Source organism: Pinus tabuliformis, chromosome 2_2, assembly GCF_031772625.1.
Source record: "Pinus tabuliformis cultivar Carrire ecotype Pingquan chromosome 2_2, CPIR1, whole genome shotgun sequence".
In the NCBI taxonomy this organism is placed as follows: Eukaryota; Viridiplantae; Streptophyta; class Pinopsida; order Pinales; family Pinaceae; genus Pinus; species Pinus tabuliformis.
The window spans coordinates 1,212,376,283-1,212,400,241 of NC_142300.1; the positions used below are offsets into that span (position 1 = coordinate 1,212,376,283).

Genomic DNA, 23,959 nt, shown 5'->3' on the forward strand with positions numbered 1-23,959 from the left:
ATATTTATTGTTTGTACCATTTAAACCTATTCTATTTTCTAATTATGAAGGTTGTAATTTTTCACCAATAATTAGTTTGAGGATTTGTGAGAGATTTTTCGGCGAAAATCACATGGAATACCATTTGTCAGGTGTTTTGAACACAGTTGAAGAAACAGATCTAGCTTAACATGTTAAATAGTTTGAGCAGAGCCTCCAACGGCTAGCCGTTGGAGGCTCTGCTCAGACTATTTAACATGCTAAGCTAACTTGTCCTGACGATGAACCACACTAGTTGGTTCACGTAGACAAATGATATTTCATGTGATTTTCGCCGAAAAATCTCTTATAAACTTGATATGGATCACAAAAGCCTGAACTCTATAGTTTGATTTTTATTAAATTGTAAATTATCATTTTGATAAATTAATTCGTTTGAAATTTTAAACTATATATTTGATCATGTTAATATTAATCTAGTCAAATATTTACTATTACTAACAATTTCCAATTGATAGTAACTCATTAAACTTATTTTTAATATAGAATTAGATTAAGAAAATGAAATATAATATTTACTATTACTAACAACTTCCAATTGAAGTAACTCATTAAACAATTGACAATATGGAATTAGATTAAGGAAATGAAATATAAGGTAATTACATTTCTAAATATAACAATAGATGAATATTTTATAAAGACCTAGTCTAATTTATAGACAAAATGACATTTTTCATAACAATTTTTTTCTGGTGAATTTTAATCAAAATCTAATAAAGATTTTTAAAAATTTGAGTTTGAATTATTTAATCAGTATAATTTTAGTGCACCAAGGGTTTTCAAGGGTGCTAAATCTATTTGCTCATTCAAAAATATATTTTAAATGACAATTTTTTTTAAAGGGTGTTGAATCCATTTATGTATTCAAAAATATATTTTAAATAGCAAAAAATCTTGAAATTGTATTGCTGTATTTTGGTGAATTCTAGTGAATTTTATATATATATATATATAAGTTAGACTACCCCATTTATGAATTAATCATTTTATAATTTACAAATTTAAAATTCAAAATATTATATCATTTTAGTTTTAAAATGAGATTTTTTAAAAAAATAGTATTATAATTATGATTAGATATTTAATATATTAAAAAAGGAAAAATAATATAAATAATATTTTTTTAATTATTTCAAATTTAAATAAAAATCATTTATATATATTTTATGTTAATTTAATTTTAGGGATTTGAACTTTGAATCTCATGATTTACATAATATTTCATAACACAATGATTGTCAATTAAATTACTTAACAAACTATAAATTATATATAATTTAAAAATATTACATAAAAATAATTAATTATTAATTAATTATTAAATATTTAAAAAATATAATTATTTTAAATCGTCTTTAAAAATATAATTAAAAAGTGATGATTTAAAAATATAATTAAAAAAGTTATTTCATATTAGATATATTTTTTGAAATTCAACTAAGTTAAGTAACTCATTCATTTATAACCATTTCATATTCACATAATATTTTATCACTTTCCAAAACCATTACCTTTATAAAAATAAAAATATTTAAAAAATCACTATATTAAAATATCCTATGAAATCTTTGGCACCTTCCAAATTTATTATCTTTATCATATTTAACAAAACTTACATAAGTATAATAGCTAAATCTTTCACACCCACCTTCCCAATTTATCATCTTTATCATATTTAACAAAACTTACATAAGTATAATAGCTAAATCTTTCACACCCACCTTCCCAATTTATCATCTTTATCATATTTAACAAAACTTACATAAGTATAATAGCTAAATCTTTCACACCCACCTTCCCAATTTATCATCTTTATCATATTTAACAAAACTTACATAAGTATAATAGCTAAATCTTTCACACCCACCTTCCCAATTTATCATCTTTATCATATTTAACAAAACTTACATAAGTATAATAGCTAAATCTTTCACACCCACCTTCCCAATTTATCATCTTTATCATATTTAACAAAACTTACATAAGTATAATAGCTAAATCTTTCACACCCACCTTCCCAATTTATCATCTTTATCATATTTAACAAAACTTACATAAGTATAATAGCTAAATCTTTCACACCCACCTTCCCAATTTATCATCTTTATCATATTTAACAAAACTTACATAAGTATAATAGCTAAATCTTTCACACCCACCTTCCCAATTTATCATCTTTATCATATTTAACAAAACTTACATAAGTATAATAGCTAAATCTTTCACACCCACCTTCCCAATTTATCATCTTTATCATATTTAACAAAACTTACATAAGTATAATAGCTAAATCTTTCACACCCACCTTCCCAATTTATTATCTTCATCATATTTAACAAAAAAAAAATTTCACTGGAAAAATCAGTAATTTTCATTAAGTTTAAAAAATTACATTAAGTTTAAAAAATTACATATATAGTAGATGCCATTGACATTGCTGTGATGTATAATATTTAACAAAACTTATATAAGTATAATAACCAAATCTTTCACACCCACCTTCCCAATTTATATTATTTTACATTATTGATCCTCTGCATCTCTATTTCACGTGGAATTTATATATTAAAATTCTGGGATGTAGCAATCTGATCCTCTGCATCTCGCCACGGCAACCTGGTCTTCATTGTGGCAGCGCTTTGTATATAAACTCGCACTCACACTCATATTCAACACAAGTACGAGAAGAAGAAGATGAATCCAATAATCCGTGTAGCGATGGGCCACAAATTACTTGCCCTACTTCTATTTCTCCTTGCTTTTCCATCATGCCTCCAGGCGTTGTGCCCGCCTCCTCCCTCAGTCGAATGCAAAAGCAATGGAGGAGGATGCCAGATCTTTAATTATCAAGGCATTTGGGAGGATCGCAGCATTTGCAGAGCTGCAGAGGCTGTCTCACCCAAAACAGAAGCCGAGATTCTGCATGCTGTTGCCCGGGCTGTGAAAAAGAAGCAGAAGATCAAAGTGGTAAGCACTCTGGCTCATAGCCTCTCAAAGCTAGTGTGTGTTGGAGACCATGGATTGATTATCTCAACCGAAAGCTATGCATCCGTCATTGGGGTGAACAAGGGTGCCATGACTATTACAGTCCAAGGCGGCGCCATGATGAGAGACGTTATGGAGGAAGCAGCGAAGGAAGGCCTGGCTCTTCCCGCCATGATTTACTGGAACGGAGTCTCTGCGGCGGGCGTTGTTTCTACGGGAGCCCACGGCAGCGGTCTGGTGGGCAGAGGGAGCGGTGTTTATGAATATGTGGTGGGTATGAGATTGGTGGTGCCTGCATCTCCATCAGAGGGGTACAGCAAAGTCCTGAGCTTGAGTACCGAAACAGATGAAGATGAGCTCAACGCTGCGAGATTATCTCTGGGAACGCTGGGAGTAATCTCGCAAGTCACCTTCGCTCTGCAACCCATGTTCAAGCGTTAAGTAGGCCGAATCTAAGCGATGATAAGGAGCTTCAAAACGAAGCGGCCCATTTCCTGAGGGCTCATGATTTCGCAGATTTATACTGGTTTCCCTCTCGTCAACAGGCGCTGTTTAGACCATTCGATCGAGTTTCTGTTGAAGTTCCCGGTGACGGCCTTAACATTGCACTTGGGCATTTTCCATCTAGCGTAGCCAGCCTTGAATATTCTGATCATCTGAGTAAGTATTTACAGATTTCCCATTTGTTTGTTTTATAGTTTTATTTAATTTTCTTGAAAGCGATCTCTATCTTAAATTCTTTCCATCCAAGTTAGTTGGAGAATCTTTGAAATTAAACCTCGCTCAAATTAACTAATTCTACATCTGGTTGAGTTTGTTTAAGAATAATTAATTAACTAATTTACCTCTCACGTGTTTATTTAAGAATAATGATGCGGATAAACATGTTTATTTCATCTTATGAGTTTGTTTAAGAGTAATTTTGTAGATACACATGTTTATTTTATTTTATTATAGGTTTTTTAAGATTTTAATTTAGTTATTAGTAAAAAAATTAATAGATTTTTATAATTTTAATTTAGTTATCCATAATTATTAATTTGCTTTTAATTAATTTATCTCATTTTAATTAATTTAATTAAATTGTATGTTATATCACCATGTTATATTGGGTAATGTGATATTGACATTTAATTTATATTAGTTTTCTAACTATAAGAATTGCATACTCGCAGATGGCCTAATCCAATCTACAGAAGATTCTGCCCGATTGTGCTCTTCCATGGGAGAAGAAATTAAGCAACTGGCGTTTAACGGCAGCGGGTTTTGGAACGACGAAATTAAAGGCTTCACAGGGTACCCGGTCATCGGATTCAATCATCGCATGCAGTCTTCCGGAGGATGCCAGGGCACCTATAACAACCATCAACATAACGAGAATCAGAATGGTTGCACTCCCAACAAAATTTTCGATAATAATCAGACCGTTTGTTCGTGGGACCGCCGGGTTCCGATTGCCTTCTTTTTCGACGTGGAACTGGGAGTGCCCATTTCACGCCTCCCAGAAACAATTATCGATATAAAGAAGCTCAGAGATCTAAATCCTCAAAGCATGTGTGAAATCAATGTGATTTTTCGGTCTATTAAGAAATCTGATGCATATTTGGGACCAGCAGAGGATTTGGTGATACTGGGATTGATAAACACTGTGCTCCTGAGAAAGGGTATTTCTGCAGGGCAGGAAGAATTTGGAAAAACGCTCGGGTGTGCAGGCAACTGAATTGATAGTACTGCAAATGTGTTGAAATTAAATTTACATATGTATTTAGGTTGGTGGTGAAATAAATAAAGATGAGTATCATTTGTGATGTGATACTTATTGTTGTATTGGGAAAGAAATAAAGTCGAAAGTCAAACGTATAGTCGACGTCAAAACGTGAGGAGTTGGCGCTGTTTCTAATATAAGTGTGTTTTGGATATGAGTTTTTTTCTTTCTATGTAACATTGGATGTCCATGGAATTGCATTTTTAGCCAACAGGAGATTGTGAGTATGTTGTCGAATTGTTGCAGGAATTATGATGGCGCGGTAGGCTGTGAAGTGGTATGGAATTCCCCACGTATAACTTAACTTGAGATCAAAACCATGATGAAATTAAAATAAATCTAAAGAATATTGTAACAAGATTGAAATATGATTTGAATGAAGAATTTTATTTACTTAATTTTTCAATAAAAATTAATTATTTTTTTGTCATCGTTATTATAATAATCGATTGTAATTTAATATCTTTATTATTGAAAACATTATTATAATAATCAATTGTAAATTGTAATTTAATTAGTTTATTATTGAAAATTTATATTAATATAAATTATATTTGATATTTATTATATAAGAGGTGTTTTATAGTTTAATATGAAAAATTAATCTCTTAGAATTATGTTAAAAACTATAAAAATAAAATTATGTTAAAAAAATATAATAATATTTAAAATTGCAAATTAATTTTTAATTTATATAAATTAAAATCTATATTAACATATATTTTTAATTTATATGAAAATAAATTTGATGAATTACTTGAAAAAAGAGAAAAAACCAGAATAGACTTTCCAGCTATTTATACAGGCTTCACGTGGATATGTATTCCAAATTGTGATTTGGTATGTAGTTCAATATAGAAACTAGCATGTCTGTACATTGATCAATAAACAAATAATTAGCAAAATTTGCATGCTTGTACATTAATCATAAAACAAAGAATTAACGAAATTTGCGGGAATTTTTGTTTAACCTTGAATTGCATGTTATCGTTTAAAATCCCTGAGAAAAGGGATTAACCTTAGTTATGACACCCATCAAATTTTGATGATTTGGAATGAATCTATGTGACTGTAACGAACCACTGATATAGTTCTATGCACGTTTTCTTGATTAGCCTCCATGAAATGAGTCATGAACTTCTTCTAGATTAGCCTCCATGAAATGAGCCATGAACTTTTACTGGAATAGGCTCCCTGAAATGAGCCATGGAGCGGCGAGCAACGGCCTGGGCCCGAGGCTGAGAGGCCGTCGAACACTGTTGCACCTTGAGATGGATTTGAGGATTCTTTTCCACGACTCCTTTCGTCAAACACCAAGTTGTTAATTTGCCGGACTTGCGTATATAACGTCTTTTACCATATATCGGGACAAATATTATTAAGAAGAGGGTTCTTTTTCACGAGTCATCTCGTCAAACACCAAGTTGTTCGGTTGCTGGAGTTGCATATATAACGGTTTTTTTAATCAGATATGAGGACAATTATTATTAAGACTGTTGCATAGTACGGGGAAATTGGACGAAGTATTAAAAAAGTTTACAGAGGTAATCTCAAGTGTATATTGATATTTGGAGTGAAATGCACTGAGTTTTTTTATGAGGCTTGCTTACAAACAAAATGTGGATGTGGGACATATATTGTAATGGAAACTGGTAAGTTTTATCACTTTTGGTGAGAAAGAGGAAGTGGTACATACAGTTTAAATCATAATCATAGCATTGTGGGGGACACTACTCTGTGCAAAAATGGTTGGGTATTGAGTCCATAAAGATATTCCGGAATTCAAAAAGTGTCATTGGATGGTTACAGGGATTCACTCAATTCAATTTAATCAACTTTCTACATGAGTGAGGCTTATATAGAATCTGGAACAGAACTTGTTGGAAAATTAATCCCAACACACTTACAGTAGCCATACTTGTTAGATGAATTTTGCAGGTTGCGGAATCTGTTTACAGGCTCTGTTTGCAGGCTGAAGGACAGAAGATCTGATCAGGGGTAGTTCTCCATTCCGCAACACATCAGACCATGCAACACACATCAAGCATTTGAGAATGAATGTGAATTTAGTGTAGGGTTGTTAGTTAATCATGTCAAATATTTACTCGCCTAGTGAAATATGTATTCAATAACATAGATATATGAACATTCGCCCATCTTGTGTCTTAATGATTTTCTCTGTCATGTATTAATGTAAAAAATGTATGTTTGGATAAATATGAATGTGAAAGTCAATTGCAAGGTTGAGAGAGAACGGCTGAAAGTCTGAGGTAGTAAAGAGAAAATCATGGAGCAATATTAATGTAAAAAATGTATGTTTGGATAAATATGAATGTAAAAGTCAATTGCAAAGTTGAGAGAGAGAGAGGGGTGAAAGTATGCGAGGTAGTGAAGAGAAAATCATGGAGCAATTTGTGGTGGTGTGTGAAGAGAAAATCATGGAGCAATATTAATGTAAAAAATTTATGTTTGGATAAATATGAATGTAAAAGTCAATTTGCAAGGTTGAGAGAGAGGGGGTGAAAGTCTGTGAGGTAGTGAAGAGAAAATCATGGAGCAATTGTGGCGGGGGTGTGAAAACAAGTTTTAGAAACAGATAGTCCAAAACCCACATAAAGTAAAATTTTTGTGTTTTTACTTGGAGCCGCAACCTCCAATTTATCATGTGAATGTATTTACATTTTCGATTTGCTTTGCTTGTCCCAATGAATGTATTTACATTTGCGATTTGCTTGCGGCAACTGAAGATTTGCTTGTCCCAATGAGTGAAACTCCTCTCCTTTGCCCCTATAAAGTTTTCTAACAAAACCTTGACAGATTACATATAGGCATGTGTACCGGGAGCAGAATGGGGGTTGCAGATATGTTATCAAAAAAGGTCATTGCACGTTTGATTTACTTTCATTCTTTCTAGCAGCCGGCATTAATAAATGAAGGTACTATTTTGATGTTGTAAGGGGAAAAGTCACATCAGAGATAGAAGTTTGCTAATAAATTTATAAAGTAGAATTATAGAGGATAATAGGATATAATAGATTAGTATGATTTTGCATGTAAAATATCAATCAAGTGACAAGGTTTTTCTGTGAAGGATGTATATCTGAAACAAACTGTTGTAATCACCCTTTTTTTTAAATGAAAGATAATATTTTTTTGAAATGACAAAAAAAACAAACAAAAAACAAAACTTAACTTGATCCTCATCTGATTTATATTTAGATTTGATCGAGGCAGTAAACTGTAGACTTTATATTTATTTTAGATTTGATCCCAGTAGTGGACTCTAGACTTTTATTTATTTTAGATTTGATCAAGGCAGTAGACTGTAGACTTCAGTCCTAGCTCTTCAATTCGAATCTCAAAAGTTCCATATTTGTTTCTTGAAGTAAAATCTTGTATCATTTCTCTCTACGAATATAATCTTGTACAGTAATCTTAAAATCACAGCTATACTACAGATAAGGGGAAAAAAATATGCACATTGAAGTTATAAACAGATTTGAACATGAGAGCATAAAGCACATAAATACAAAGATATGCTCAGACCAATATTGCTTTATCGCTCACTTTCATTGGTTAAACAATGAGAATCAATAAAAGACCAAGGTAGAAAGATCCGTACATACAAATATAACGTCGTTCTTTATCTATATCGGTTAACTCTCAGAACTAGTAAATCACGTCGATACAAAGCTCTATATATATATGTATATATGGTTCATCTATATTGGTCCACACACGAATCGTTATTTAATGCAACAAACACGATTGCATGCCCCACGTATACAAACATCACTATTTTGTTCATCTATGCTACTCAATGACAGTTGCATAATGATCGTTTAATGTAACGCTTACTCTCATTTTCTTGAATTGGTATTTTTTTTAAATGTGATTGCAGACATTGGACATTCAACGAATATGGAGCATTATCATTGCAGATTTCGTAATCTGTACTTCTTATTTGGTTGCTCTAATGGATAATGTGTTGGAGAACATTGATAAATCCAACCACCAATATTAATGCAGAACCTAGTGTCTTCTAGAGAAGTCTGCGTCTGCTGGAGAAGTCAGCAGCAAGCGGCGGTACTAGGCAGAGTACTATAGAATTTGCGGCTATCCATGTGTATAAATAATTATGTTTAATAATGAAATGTCAAGCTCATTTTCATGAGTCTTCAGTGTGTTCTGTGTTCAGTTGTGTGCGGTAGTGTTTCTAAGTTGGTATCGGAGCCAAGGGTGTGAGCCGTGAGCGAGAGCCACTGAGCCGAGTACTTAGGAGTGTGTTGTTGTTTGAAGGTCGTTGGAGCCATTGAAGTAGAGCAGTCTCTGCTTGCTGCCTGTCTAAGCGTTAATGTGTGAAAGTGATCAAATATTGATTCTGTATCTGTTGTTGAAGGCTCAGTGCTGCCATTGCCGCCTGCTGTAACATAAGGGCTAGACGCGAAATTCGCTAGATTCGCTGAAACAACTGTGAAGTTGTTCCTGCTATATGTTATTTTGCAGAATCCCGTCCTGTTGTTAGAGTGAGCATTGTTGCCCCATTTCAGAGCGAGTAAAAACGTCTCTATGCCTAAGTTCAGTTTGAAGTGGTTGAGTTTGAAGCGCTGTGTGAAGTAAAATCTGTATGCTCTCTGATATTTGTCCCTGTTGTGGACTGTGTGTGAGCGTAGATCTAGCTGCCAAAGAGATTGAGTGCCCGCTGTTCTGTTTGGCGTTGTTGGAGAGTGCCATCACTGAGAGCCAATTGTTAGCTACTGAAGAGCTTGCGTTGAGCGACATTGTCTGCTGATGTCCAGCCTGTGTGGAGGCACTCTTGCATTGATGAAATATTCAATTGCTAACTCTATGTGATACAAGTGAAGGTCGTTGTTGGTGGAGATCAAATCTTGCTGTAATCTATGAGTGGATCATCGTCTGGTTGTTGGCGTAGATGTTATGAGTTTTTGGGCATGATCTGTGCATAGAAGTTGGCAGCAGACTGTAAGAACCTGTGAAGTGGTGAAGAGTTGTTGGGAAGAGGCGTGTTGTAGGCCCAAGCCTGAGGACGTGGAATAGAGTTGTTGCCTGCAGAGTTTCGGCTGTGGAGAGAAAGTTGATTATGGAGATTCGGTGGAGTGAAGGTCTCAAGGAGTGAGATCTCATCTATGTGAATTTTTCTTGAAGCTGTTTGTTGTGTATTGCGCTGTTGTGGATTGAGCGCAGTGTAAAAGCGTTGTTGTTGAACAATGGTGGATTGTGTGCCACCTGGAGTATTTTTTTTAAAGCTGTTTGTTGCAGAGTGCGGATTGAAGCACCGTGTGTGGAGCTTGGAGGGCCAAGGAGAGCCACTTGCTAAAGGAGCTGGGGATTTCCAGGAGGAGCTGCGAAGTGCTGGTAAAAGAGGGCGTTGTGCACTAAGAGCTTGAGAGCCGCAGAGGCACTGCTATTGTGAAGGTTGGAGTCTGTGTGAAAGAGGTTACAGGCCAGAGTTGTGTAACTCTCTGCCTTCACTAAGGATCGGACTGAAGGGATCAAGTTGGTAATCTTTGTGGGTGTTTTGTGAGTGAGAGAAGTGTGAAAAATGGCTGTGAAAAAGATGGTGGATGATTCAGCCACAATGGAAGAATTTGCAATTAAATTTGATAATGGATATTTATTTTATGAAAATGAATTGCAAGTTATTTCTGAAAAGAAAATGATTGATAAATTGTTGTTTGTTTCTGATGATCACGTGGAAGAATATGAAGAAGAAATTGTAGTACCAGTTAAAGGAAGAAACAAATTTGAAGATGTCGAGCTTGATCATGATGCAGCGATAAAGCTAATTGAAGGATGGCTTGAGAAATCTTTTAAACATATTGATGTAGGTTTGAAAGCAGCAACTGGCATGGTGAAAAATCTTGAAACTGAAGAATCCATGAATGAGCACAATGACAAGAATCAATATGGTTTTGTTTATGAATCTAACGTTGTTTTTGAGTGTGCAGATATTCACAATCAAGAAGAAGCAACCAAACTTGAAGAAATTGTATTGTTGTATTTTGGTGAATTCTAGTGAATTTATTTTTTATATATAAGTTAGACTACCCATTTATGAATTAATCATTTTATAATTTACAATTTTAAAATTCAAAATATTATATCATTTTAGTTTTATAGAACAAAATGAGATTTTTCAAAAAAAATAGTATTATAATTATGATTAGATATTTAATATATTAAAAAAGAAAAATAATATAAATAATATTTTTTAATTATTTCAAATTTAAATAAAAATCATTTATATATATTTTATGTTAATTTAATTTTAGGGATTTGAACTTTGAATCTCATGATTTACATAATACTTCATAACACAATGATTGTCAATTAAATTACTTAACAAACTATAAATTATATATAATTTAAAAATATTACATAAAAATAATAAATTATTAAATTTTAAAAAAATATAATTATTTTAAATCGTCTTTAAAAATATAATTAAAAAGTGATGATTTAAAAATATAATTAAAAAGTTATATATTTTTTGAAATTCAACTAAGTTAAGTAACTCATTCATTTATAACCATTTCATATTCACATAATACTTTATCACTTTCCAAAACCATTACCTTTATAAAAATAAAAATATTTAAAAAAATCACTATATTAAAATATCCTATGAAATCTTTGGCACCTTCCCAAACTATTATCTTTATCATATTTAACAAAACTTATATAAGTATAATAACTAAATCTTTCACACCCACCTTCCCGATCTATTATCTTTATCATATTTAACAAAACTTATATAAGTATAATAACTGAATCTTTCACACCCACCTTCCCGATCTATTATCTTTATCATATTTAACAAAACTTATATAAGTATAATAACTGAATCTTTCACACCCACCTTCCCGATCTATTATCTTTATCATATTTAACAAAACTTATATAAGTATAATAACTGAATCTTTCACACCCACCTTCCCGATCTATTATCTTTATCATATTTAACAAAACTTATATAAGTATAATAACTGAATCTTTCACACCCACCTTCCCAATTTATTATTTTTTATCATATTTAACAAAACTTATATAAGTATAATAACTAAATCTTTCACACCCACCTTCCTAATTTATTATATTTATCATATTTAACAAAACTTATATAAATATAATAACTAAATCTTTCATACCCACTTTCTCAATTTATTATCTTCATCATATTTAACAAAACTTTTTTTCCACTGAAAAAATCAGTAATTTTCATTAAGTTTAGAAAATTACATATATTGTAGATGCCATTGACATTGCTGTGATGTATCATATTTAACAAAACTTATTTAACAAAACTTATATAAGTATAATAACTAGATCTTTCACACCCACCTTCCCAATTTATATTATTGATCCTCGTGCATCTCTATTTCACGTGGAATTTATATATTAAAATTCTGGGATGTAGCGATCTGATCCTCTGCATCTCGCCACGGCAACCTGGTCTTCATTGTGGCAGCGCTTTGTATATAAACTCGCACTCACACTCATATTCAACACAAGTACGAGAAGAAGAAGATGAATCCAATAATCCGTGTAGCGATGGGCCACAAATTACTTGCCCTACTTCTATTTCTCCTTGCTTTTCCATCATGCCTCCAGGCGTTGTGCCCGCCTCCTCCCTCAGTCGAATGCAAAAGCAATGGAGGAGGTTGCCAGATCTTTAATTATCAAGGCATTTGGGAGGATCGCAGCATTTGCAGAGCTGCAGAGGCTGTCTCACCCAAAACAGAAGCCGATATTCCGCATGCTGTTGCCCGGGCTGTGAAAAAGAAGCAGAAGATCAAAGTGGTAAGCACTCTGGCTCATAGCCTTTCAAAGCTAGTGTGTGTTGGAGACCATGGATTGATTATCTCAACCGAAAACTATGCATCCGTCATTGGGGTGAACAAGGGTGCCATGACTATTACAGTCCAAGGCGGCGCCATGATGAGAGACGTTATGGAGGAAGCAGCGAAGGAAGGCCTGGCTCTTCCCACCATGATATACTGGAACGGAGTCTCTGCGGCGGGCGTTGTTTCTACGGGAGCCCACGGCAGCGGTCTGGTGGGCAGAGGGAGCGGTGTTTATGAATATGTGGTGGGTATGAGATTGGTGGTGCCTGCATCTCCATCAGAGGGGTACAGCAAAGTCCTGAGCTTGAGTACCGAAACAGATGAAGATGAGCTCAACGCTGCGAGATTATCTCTGGGAACGCTGGGAGTAATCTCGCAAGTCACCTTCGCTCTGCAACCCATGTTCAAGCGTTCTTTAAGTAGGCCGAATCTAAGCGATGATAAGGAGCTTCAAAACGAAGCGGCCCATTTCCTGAGGGCTCATGATTTCGCAGATTTATACTGGTTTCCCTCTCGTCAACAGGCGCTGTTTAGACCATTCGATGGAGTTTCTGTTGAAGTTCCCGGTGACGGCCTTAACATTGCACTTGGGCATTTTCCATCTAGCGTAGCCAGCCTTGAATATTCTGATCATCTGAGTAAGTATTTACAGATTTCCCATTTGTTTGTTTTATAGTTTTATTTAATTTTCTTGAAAGCGATCTCTATCTTAAATTCTTTCCATCCAAGTTAGTTGGAGAATCTTTGAAATTAAACCTCGCTCAAATTAACTAATTGTACATCTGGTTGAGTTTGTTTAATTAACTAATTTACCTCTCACGTGTTTATTTAAGAATAATGATGCGGATAAACATGTTTATTTCATCTTATGAGTTTGTTTAAGAGTAATTTTGTAGATACACATGTTTATCTTATTTTATTATAGGTTTTTTAAGATTTTAATTTAGTTATTAGTAATTAACCATTATTATTAGAAAAAAAATTAATAAATTTTTTAATTTTAATTTAGTTATCCATAATTATTAATTTGCTTTTAATTAATTTATCTCATTTTAATTAATTTAATTAAATTATATGTTATATCACCATGTTATATTGGGTAATGTGATATTGACATTTAATTTATATTAGTTTTCTAACTATAAGAATTGCATACTCGCAGATGGCCTAATCCAATCTACAGAAGATTCTGCCCGATTGTGCTCTTCCATGGGAGAAGAAATTAAGCAACTGACGTTTAACGGCAGCGGGTTTTGGAACGACGAAATTAAAGGCTTCACAGGGTACCCGGTCATCGGATTCAATCATCGCATGCAGTCTTCCGGAGGATGCCAGGGCACCTATAACAATCACAATCACACTGGTTGCACTCCCAACAAGATTTTAGATAATAATCAGACCGTTTGTTCGTGGGACCGCCGGGTTCCGATTGCCTTCTTTTTCGACGTGGAACTGAGAGTGCCCATTTCACGCCTCCCAGAAACAATTATCGATATAAAGAAGCTCAGAGATCTAAATCCTCAAAGCATGTGTGAAATCAATGTGATTTTTCGGTCTATTAAGAAATCTGATGCATATTTGGGACCAGCAGAGGATTCGGTGATACTGGGATTGATATATTATCGTCCGAGAGAAGCCAAGACGCCCAAATGGAACGAAGATGTGTACGAAGAGATTGAGCAGATGGTGATCGAGAAGCATGGCGGGAGCCTGCACTGGGGTAAGAATGGCGGTTACTTGTTCGGAGGGTTAGCCAAGCGGGCAGTGAATTTGGAGAAGTTTTTGCAAGTAAAGAATAGATATGATCCGGAAGGAGTGTTTTCTAATGAGTGGACAGATGGGCTGTTCGGGATTGGAGGGCAAGGAGTGGAGGAGTTGAGAGACGGATGCGCATTAGATAAGATGTGCAAGTGCAGAGAAGATAAACACTGTGCTCCTGAGAAAGGGTATTTCTGCAGGGCAGGAAGAATTTGGAAAAACGCTCGGGTGTGCAGGCAATTGAATTGATAGTACTGCAAATGTGGTGAAATTACATATGTATTTAGGTTGGTGGTGAAATAAATAAAGATGAGTATCATTTGTGATGTGATACTTATTGTTGTACTGGGAAAGAAATATAGTCGACGTCAAAACGTGAGGAGTTGGCGCTGTTTCTAATATAAGTGTGTTTTGGATATGAGTTTTTTTCTTTCTATGTAACGTTGGATGTCCATGGAATTGCATTTTTAGCCAACAGGAGATTGTGAGTATGTTGTCGAATTGCTGCAGGCAATATGGCTGTGAAGTGGTATGGAATTCCCCACGTATAACTTAACTTGAGATCAAAACCATGATGAAATTAAAATAAATTTAAAGAATATGGTAACAAGATTGAAATATGATTTGAATGAAGAATTTTATTTACTTAATTTTTCAATAAAAATTATTTATTTTTTTGGCATTGTTATTATAATAATCAATTGTAATTTAATATTAGAGAGTTTAGACTTCTGTGATCCATACTTGATTGTAAGAGATTTCAGCAAAATCATATAGAGAATCATTTGTCGACCCTTTTCGAACCAATTAGTGTGGTTCATCCTCAAGGCAACTTGGAACCACACTAGTTGGTTTGAAACACGTCGACAAATGATTCTCTATGTGATTTTGCTGAAATCTCTTGTAATTTAATATATTTATTATTGAAAACATTATTATAATAATCAATTGTAAATTGTAATTTAATTAATTGTAAATTGTAATTTAATTAATTTATTATTGAAAATTTATATTAATATAAATTATATTTGATATTTATTATATAAGACGTGTTTTATAGTTTAACATGAAAAATTAATCTCTTAGAATTATGTTAAAAAATATAAAAATATAATTATGTTAAAAAAATATAATAATATTTAAAATTGCAAATTAATTTTTAATTTATAATTAAAATCTATATTAACATATATTTTTAATTTATATGAAAATAAATTTGATGAATTACTTGAAAAAAGAGAAAAAACAAGAATAGACTTTCCAGCTATTTATACAGGCTTCACGTGGATATGTATTCCAAATTGTGATTTGGCATGTAGTTCAATATAGAAACTAGCATGTGTGTACATTGATCATAAAACAAATAATTAGCAAAATTTGCATGCTTGTACATTAATCATAAAACAAAGAATTAACAAAATTTACGGGAATTTTTGTTTAACCTCTAATTGCATGTTATCGCTTAAAACTCCTGAGAAAAGGGATAACTTTAGTTATGACACCCATCAAATTTTGATGATTTGGAATGAATCTATGTGACTGTAACGAACCTCTGATATAGTTCTATGCACGTTTTCTTGATTAGCCTCCATGAAATGAGTCATGAACTACTTCTAGAATAGCCTCCATGAAATTAGCCATGAAGTTCTACTGGAATAGGCTCCCTGAAATGAGTCATGGAGCGGCGATCAACAGCCTGGGCCCGGGCCTGAGAGGTCAAACACTGTTGCACCTTGAGATGGATTTGAGGGTTTTTTTTCACGAGTCCTTTCGTCAAACACCAAGTTGTTAGGTTGTCAGAGTTGCATATATCATGTGCTTTACCAGAGATCACGACAACTATTATTAAGATTGTTACATACTATTGTTACATACGGGGGGTTTGGACTAAGTATTAGAAAAGTTCACAGAGTTAATCTTAAGAATATTGATATAGGTTTTTTTAGGGGAGTGTTCACAAAGAAATGTGGATGTGGGGCAGAAATGTGGATGTGGGGCATTTATTGTAATGGAATTTTGTAGGTTTTATCATTTTTGATGGAAAGGGGAAAGTGGTACAAATAATTTGGGAGAAATCATAACATTATGGGGACACTACTGTGTGCAAAATAGTTAGGTATTGAGTCCAGAAAGATATTGAGAAACTCAAAAAGTGTCATTGAATGGCTACAGGGATTCACTCAATTCAATCTTATCAATCTTTTTGCATGGATGAGGCATATCCAAAATCTAGAGCAGAACTTTTGACAGATTACATATAAGCATGTATAAGGGGAACATAATGGGATTGCAAACATGTTATAAAAAAGAGCATTGTAGCACAAACAAGTTTGATTTACTTTCATGCTTTCCAACAGGGGCACTAATAAATGAAAGTACTATTGTAATCTTGTAATGGGGACAGAGTCTCATTAGAAATAGAAATCTGCTAATAAATTTATAAAATAAAATTTTAAAGGATAATAAGAATATGATAGGTTGGTAGGATTTTTATTAATGTAAAGTGTCAATTAAATGACAAGTTTTTTTTGTGAAAGATGTATATCTGAAACAAGCTATTGTAATCACTTTTCAATGGAAGATGATGTTTTTTTCGACTAAAAAAGCAAAAGCTAGATCCTCATCTAATTTACATTTATTTTAGATTTGATCCCGGCAGTAGACTGTAGACTTCAGTCCTCGCTCTTCAATTTGAATCTCAAGAGTTCCATATTTGTTTCTTAGAGTAAAATCTTGTATCATTTCTCTCTGCGAATATAATCCTGTACAATAATATTAAAATCATATCTATACAACAGACAAGGGAAAAAAAATATGTGTTGTAAAGTTATAAACAGATTTGAACATGAGAGCATAGAAAACAGAAATACAAAGATATGGTCAGACCAATATTGCTTTATCGCTCACCTTTATTGGTTAAACAATGAGAATCAATAAAAGACCAAGGTAAAAAGATCTGCACATAAAAATATAACGTTGTTCTTTAATATCTATATCGGTTGTTGAATATGTAATTTCAACTGGGCAGACGTACAACGCCCAAAACCACCACAACGAAATTATAAACTATTTTATGCATCTCGGACCACTTTTGTGTGAAAGTGGTTTCCGTATTTTTGAGCCCGATATAATAGGGCGCGTCTGACAATCTCGGGACATAAAACTCTGCACCAAACTGGCTCCCGATATCTCCGTCCACCTTTCGATCTTTTTCATCAACCTCCGCCGTGGATTTCTCCAAGATGCATATGAGCCAGTATTTAATATTTGCGTGGAGTAAAATTAAGTTTGGTTGACCATACCTGTTTTTAATGCAATGTCATATACGTTGGTAAAATATTTAAGTTTTTATATACGGCATGCATTTATTTTGTAGTTGACCATATGCATTAAAAAAAACCACGCTAGTATAGAATTTTTTATTATGTTTTTTTTATAACGAGCCAAACATATATGCTCGGGAGTTGTTCATTGTATTAGCAAGGGAAACACACAACAGTGTGTAGAAAAACAAGAACAGGGGCGTTGGTAATTTTTCTCTGATGTAATGAAACCAAACTAAAGTTTTTGCACAGCAGTGCATAAAGACAAAGGGAGGAGCGCATAAGTTTTCAGTAACGTTTTAATGTGACCAGTGTATGAAGTAAAGAGCGTATGGTGTGAGTAATTTCTTTTATATATAAGTGAATGTAATGAAATTTTTATTGTGTATGTAAAAATTTGTTTTACAGCAGTAATGTAAAAAGGGTAAGGTTTTAATGTGACCAGTGTATGAAGTAAAGAGCATATGGTGTGAGTAATTTCTTTTATATATAAGTGAATGTAATGAAATTTTTACTGTGTATGTAAAAATTTGTTTTACAGCAGTAATGTAAAAAGGGTTTTATAGCAGTAAACCCAGCTCAGTAAATTCTCAGGTGGAAACAGAGTTTTGTAGAATGAATTAATTTTGGTGAATCCCTCTCAGCAAAGAGGATGAAGTTTGTATCAGACATTTTGTTTTAATGAATAGAAATGTTTTTATGGTGATGTAATACTCTGTTCCTCAGTAAAAAAAATTAAAAGCTTCCCTGTGCACAAAAGATCCTGGAAAGGTGAAAACATAGCATTGCCTCTGTGGAGTTTATTTTGTCTGTTTTTGGGATTTTCTCAGAAAAATCCTCAACAGTGGTATCAGAGCAGGCTTAGGCTCTTTGAAGGTGTTCAAGAAGTTGAAGGGAGGAGTTTGTTGCAGCAGTAGATCTTCTCCAGCAAAGTGAAGGCTCAGTCAAGAAAATACTAAGGTATTTCACAAAGTTTTTTTTGTGTTGCTGAAGAAGCAGTCAGTTGTTTTAAAATACACAGTCAAGAAATTGAAGCATAGTTGAGGCTGCAAGAATGGCTGGCACAAGCACCAGTAATAGCATGGGTATGCAGCTCCCATTATTTGATGGTAAAAACTATGACTATTGGGCAATAACAATGAAAGCCTTGTTTGCTTCCCAAGACTTATGGGAAATAGTTGAGGAAGGTTTTGAACAACTAGCATATGAAAATGAGTTTAATGCATTAACTCAAGGAGAGAAGGATCTATTAAAGAGCTGCAAGAAGAAGGATTCAAAAGCCCTTTTCTTCTTGTATCAAGCAGTGCATGGAAGTGTGTTTCCAAGGTTAGCAGCAGCTAAGATATCCAATGAAGCATGGCAAACCCTCAAGACAGCCTATCAAGGCATGGAGAGAGTGAAGACAACAAAACTACAATTGCTGAGAAAAGATTTTGAGAATCTGAACATGAAGGAGTCAGACAACATTGACTCATTCTTCACACATGTAATTGGTTTGGTCACACAGATAAGGACTCATGGAGAAACCCTTGAAGATAGGAGGATTGTGGAGAAAATATTGAGGGTCTTACCCTCAAAGTTTGATGCGATTGTCACCACCATAGAAGAGACAAAAGATCTCTCAAACTTTTCAGTTGATGAGCTACATGCATCACTGATAACACATGAGCAGAGGTTGAGTAGAAATGAAAACTCATCTCTAGAGCAAGCCTTTAAGACCCAGATGTCCTTTGGAAGAGGAAGAGGTCAAGGCAGAGGAAACAAGAGAGGAAGAGGCAAAATTCAAAACAGAGGTGGAAGGAACATCCCAGCAAATGCACAAGGAAGAGGCAGCAATCCAAATCAGAACCAAGGCCAAGGCAGCTGCCAACAAGGAGGACAACATCATGCTCAAGGACAAAGGTATGAAAAATCCAATGTCCAATGCTATTATTGTAAAAAATATGGGCATTATACCAGTGAATGTAGGAAGAAGCAGCATGATATGAGTAATAGACAAAATGCAAATGTCACTAGAGAAAACATCAGCCAAAATAATGTGTTGTTAGCCTGTAACATGGCTGAAACAAACAGTGAAGACATATGGTTTTTAGACTCAGGTTGCAGCAACCATATGACAGGAAACATATACTTATTTTTTGCTCTAGATCAGAATGTGAAATCAGAAGTTACACTTGGAACTGATAACAAAATCTCTGTTATGGGAAAAGGGGAGGTAAAAATATTTACAAAGCAAGGAGAAAGGAAAACCATAGCAGATGTCTACTATGTCCCTGGAATGAGATGTAACCTCTTGAGTATTGGACAGCTTTTCCATAAGGGGTACAATGTTTTCTTTAAAAATGATGTATGCACCATCATGGATATAGCACCCAGCAAAAGATGCATTGCTGAAGTGAAGATGACAAGGAACAAGATGTTCCCTCTCAGGATCAGGGCAAATTTGAAAAACAAAAATGAAATTGCAGCAGTTACCCAAGAGGCTTTTCAAAGCGTGCCAAAGGATGAAAATTGGTTGTGGCACTTGAGATTTGGTCATCTCAATTTTGGAGGTCTAAACTTGTTGAACAGAAAAGGAATGGTAAGAGGATTACCATTGATAGAGAAACCGGACAGCGTATGTGAAGGCTGCATATTGGGGAAACAACATAGAGAAAGTTTTCCATCAGGTAAAAGCATAAGGGCAAAGGCACCCTTAGAGATCATCCAATCAGATTTATGTGGACCAATGCAAGCTCCATCATTAGCAGGCAGCCAATATTTCCTAACATTCATTGATGATTTTACAAGAAAAACTTGGGTATGTTTCCTTAAAAACAAAAGTGAAGTGTTTGAGAAATTCCGAAATTTCAAAGCACTTGTGGAGAACCAAAGCGGGCTGCATATAAAAGTTTTGAGAACTGATAGAGGAGGTGAGTATATCTCCAAGGAATTCCTAAGATTTTGTAGAGAAAATGGTATACATAAACAGTTTACAGCAAGGTACACCCCACAGCAAAATGGAGTTGCTGAAAGGAAGAACAGGACCATCATGGATATGGCGAGGAGCATGTTGAAGGCAAAGCATTTGCCAAATGATTATTGGGCTAAAGCTGTAAATTGTGCAGTGTATATTTTGAACAGGTGTCCTACAAAAGCAGTGTTGAACAAAGTGCCGGAAGAAGCGTGGAGTGGAAGAAAGCAAGGAGTCACCCACATGAGAGTTTTTGGATGTGTGGCCTATGCACACATACCAGATCAGCTAAGGAGGAAGTTGGACAACAAAGGGGAGAAATGTCTTTTCATTGGATACAGTGAGGAATCCAAAGCCTATAGGTTGTATATCACATCTACCAAGAAGTTTTTCGTCAGCAGAGATGTTCAATTCATTGAAGAGGAAGCTTGGGATGGAAGCATAGAGAAAACAGTGAATGTTAAAAACTGTTTGTCTCATGATGAAGATGAAGAGGAAGTGGCTGAAATGCATCCCCAAACAGCAGCGCCAACACAAGGACAACAAGGGACACCATTGAGGATAAATGAGAGTGCTTCTCCAAGCACACCACAAGGAGGAAATTCAAGTGCATCTTCAAGCACTTGCACACCAAGTGAAAGAGGTAAGAAATTTAGAAATCTAAGTGACATTTATGATGAAGGAATGAATTCCTTATTTGCCTTGTATTGTCATGTTGATGATCCTATTCATTTCGAGGATGCAATTAAAGATAGGAAATGGATAGAAGCTATGGATGAAGAGATGAATGCCATAGAGAGAAACAAAACATGGGACTTGGTTGAGCTACCAAAAGGTAAAGAAGTCATTGGAGTAAAATGGGTTTACAAGACCAAGAGCAATGCTGAAGGCAAGATAGAAAGGCAGAAGGCAAGGCTGGTTGTCAAGGGGTACAAGCAGCAGCATGGGAGAGATTATGAGGAGACTTTCGCACCGGTCGCAAGAATGGAAATCGTGAAAGCAGTGTTGTCCATAGCAGCACAAAACAAATGGAAAGTCTACCAAATGGACGTGAAGTCAGCATTCCTAAATGGAGTGTTAAAAGAAGAGGTGTACATTGAACAGCCTCTCGGCTATGAGAAGAAAGGTGAAGAGCACAAAGTGTGCAAATTGAAGAAGGCTCTTTATGGGCTGAAGCAAGCGCCAAGAGCATGGTACAGCAGGATAGATTCATATCTATTGGATAATGAATTCGACAAGTATGAAGGAGAACCCACCGTCTACATCAAAGAAAAAGATGGTAAAATTTTGATTGTTGTTTTATATGTTGATGATGTGATTTTCACATGTAATGATGATCAGCTCATTGAGAATTTTAAATCAATCATGAAAGAGGAATTTGAAATGACTGACATCGGTTTCTTGAGATACTTCTTAGGCATAGAAGTAGATCAAAATGAAAAAGGAATTTTTATCTCACAAGCAAGATATGTAAATCAAGTATTGAGCAGATTTAACATGCAAGAATGCAAGGTAGCGATCACTCCCACAGTAATGGGATTAAAACTCAGCAGAGAGGACAGCAGCAAGGATTTTGATCCTAGTTTGTATAAGAGTATTGTTGGCAGCCTTATGTATTTAACAGCTACTAGGCCTGACATTATGTATGTTGTTAGTTTAATTTCCAGATTCATGGAGAGGCCAAAGGAGGCACATTGGCAGGCAACAAAAAGAATTTTGAGGTATGTCAAAGGTACCAAAATGTTTGGCATATTATATAGTGTCTCAGAAAGTTCAGATTTAATTGGATACACTGATAGTGATTGGGCTGGAAGTGTAGATGATCGGAAAAGCACTTCCGGTTATGTTTTTCATATGGGTTCAGGAGCCATTTCATGGGCTTCTAAGAAGCAGTCCATTGTAGCATTGTCTACAGCAGAGGTTGAATATGTGGCAGCTACAGCAGCAGCATGTCAAGCAATGTGGATGAGAAGAATGTTGAGAAGCTTAGGCCAAGAGCAGGCAAAAGCGACAGTGATCTTTTGTGACAATAGCTCAGTTATTGCATTGTCAAAGAATTCAGTGTTTCATAAGAGAACGAAACACATTGATACAAGGTTTCGCTACATCGGAGAATTGGTGAACAATGGAGAAATTGTCCGAGAACATTGCAGGACTCAGGAACAGGTTGTAGACATCTTGACAAAGCCTTTGGATCAGAAAAGCTTTAAATTTTTGAGGAAGTGTCTGGGTATGACCGAATGCCCAGCAGTTGAAATTAAAGGGGAGTGTTGAATATGTAATTTCAACTGCGCAGACGTACAACGCCCAAAACCACCACAACGAAACCATAAACCATTTTATGCATCTCGGACCGCTTTTGTGTGAAAGTGGTTTCTGTATTTTTGAGCCCGATATAATATGGTGCAGACGCGTGGCTCTCCCCATACATAAGCAAGTCTGACAATCTCGGGACATAAAGCTCTGCAGCAAACTGGCTCCCGATATCTCCATCCACCATTCGATCTTCTTCATCAACCTCCGCCGTCGATTGCTCCAAGATGCATACGAGCCAGCATTTAATATTTATGTGGAGTAAAATTAAATTTGGTTGACCATACCTGTTTTTAATGCAATGTCATATGCGTTGGTAAAATATTTAAGTTTTTATATACGACATGCATTTATTTTGTAGTTGACCATATGCATTAAAAAAAACCACGGTAGTATAGAATTTTTTATTATGTTTTTTTTATAACGAGCCAAACATATATGCTCGGGAGTTGTTCATTGTATTAGCAAGGGAAACACACAGCAGTGTGTAGAAAAACAAGAACAGGGGCGTTGGTAATTTTTCTCTGATGTAATGAAACGAAACTGAAGTTTTTGCACAGCAGTGCATAAAGACAGAGGGAGGAGCGCATAAGTTTTCAGTAAGGTTTTAATGTGACCAGTGTATGAAGTAAAGAGCGTATGGTGTGAGTAATTTCTTTTATATATAAGTGAATGTAATGAAATTTTTACTGTGTATGTAAAAATTTGTTTTACAGCAGTAATGTAAAAAGGGTTTTATAGCAGTAAACCCAACTCAGTAAATTCTCAGGTGGAAACAGAGTTTTGTAGAATGAATTAATTTTGGTGAATCCCTCTCAGCAAAGAGGATGAAGTTTGTATCAGACATTTTGTTTTAATGAATAGAAATGTTTTTATGGTGATGTAATACTCTGTTCCTCAGTAAAAAAAATTTAAAAGCTTCCCTGTGCACAAAAGATCCTGGAAAGTTGAAAAC

At 34.6% G+C, this 23,959-nt stretch overlaps 2 pseudogenes; both read left to right on the forward strand.

The window, feature by feature from the left end:
- The first annotated feature begins 2,735 nt into the window (after positions 1-2,735).
- LOC149197847 (putative L-gulonolactone oxidase 1) lies at positions 2,736-4,747 on the forward strand (annotated as a pseudogene).
- A 7,617-nt stretch (positions 4,748-12,364) lies between these two features.
- LOC149197848 (L-gulonolactone oxidase 2 pseudogene) lies at positions 12,365-14,780 on the forward strand (annotated as a pseudogene).
- The last annotated feature ends 9,179 nt before the right edge of the window (positions 14,781-23,959 follow it).